Here is a 910-nt window from a genome sequence, read left to right on the forward strand (position 1 = left end):
CTCTGTTTGTTTCTGTCGTGCTCTGTTTGGCTCTGTTTGGCTCTGTTTTGCTCTGTTTGTCTCTGTTTGTCTCTGTTTTGCTCTGTTTGGCTCTGTTCCACTCTGTTTGGCTCTGTGTGGCTCTGTTTTGCTCTGGTTGGTTCTGTTTGCAACTGTTTGTCTCTGTTGTACTCTGTTTGGCTTTGTTTGGCTCTGTTTGGCTCTGTTGTGCTTTGTTTGGCACTGTTTGGATCTGTTTGGCTCTGTTTTGACTTGTTCGGCTCTGTATGGCTCCGTTTGACTCTGTTTGGCTCTGTCTCACTCTGTTTTGCTCCGTTTTGCTCTGTGTTTTGCTCTGTTTGGCTCTGTTTGCATCTGTTTTGCGCTGTTTGGCTCTGTTTTGTTCTGTTTATTTCATTTCTGCTCTGTTTGGCACTGTCTGGCTCTGCTTTCCTCCGTTTAGCTCTGTTATCCTCTGTTTGGCTCTGTTTGGCTCTGTTTTCCTCTGTGTGGCTCTGTTTGGCTCTGTTTGGCTCTGTTTGGCTCTGCTATCCTCTGTTTGGTTCTGTTTTCCTCTGTTTGGCTTTGTTTGGCTCTGTTTGGTTCCGTTGTTTTCTGTTTGGCTCTGTTTGGCTCTGTTTGGCTCTGTTTGGTTCTGTATGGCTCTGTTTTGCTCTATTTCACTCTGTTTTGATCTGCTTGGCTCTGTTTGGCTCTGTTTGGATCTGTTGTGCTCTGTTTGGTTCTGTTTGGCTCTGTTATGCTCTGTTTGGCTCTGTTTCGCTCTGTTTTGCTCTGTTTCAATCTGTTAGCCTCTGTTTGTCTCTGTTTGGCTCTGTCTGGCTCTGCTTGGTTCTGTTTTGCTCTAATTGGCTCTGTTTGGCTCTCTTTAGCTCTGTTTGGCTCTGTTGTGCTCTGTTTGGCTCTGTTT

The sequence above is a fragment of the Cetorhinus maximus genome, unplaced genomic scaffold, assembly GCF_964194155.1.
Source record: "Cetorhinus maximus unplaced genomic scaffold, sCetMax3.hap1.1 HAP1_SCAFFOLD_417, whole genome shotgun sequence".
NCBI classification, from domain to species: domain Eukaryota; kingdom Metazoa; phylum Chordata; class Chondrichthyes; order Lamniformes; family Cetorhinidae; genus Cetorhinus; species Cetorhinus maximus.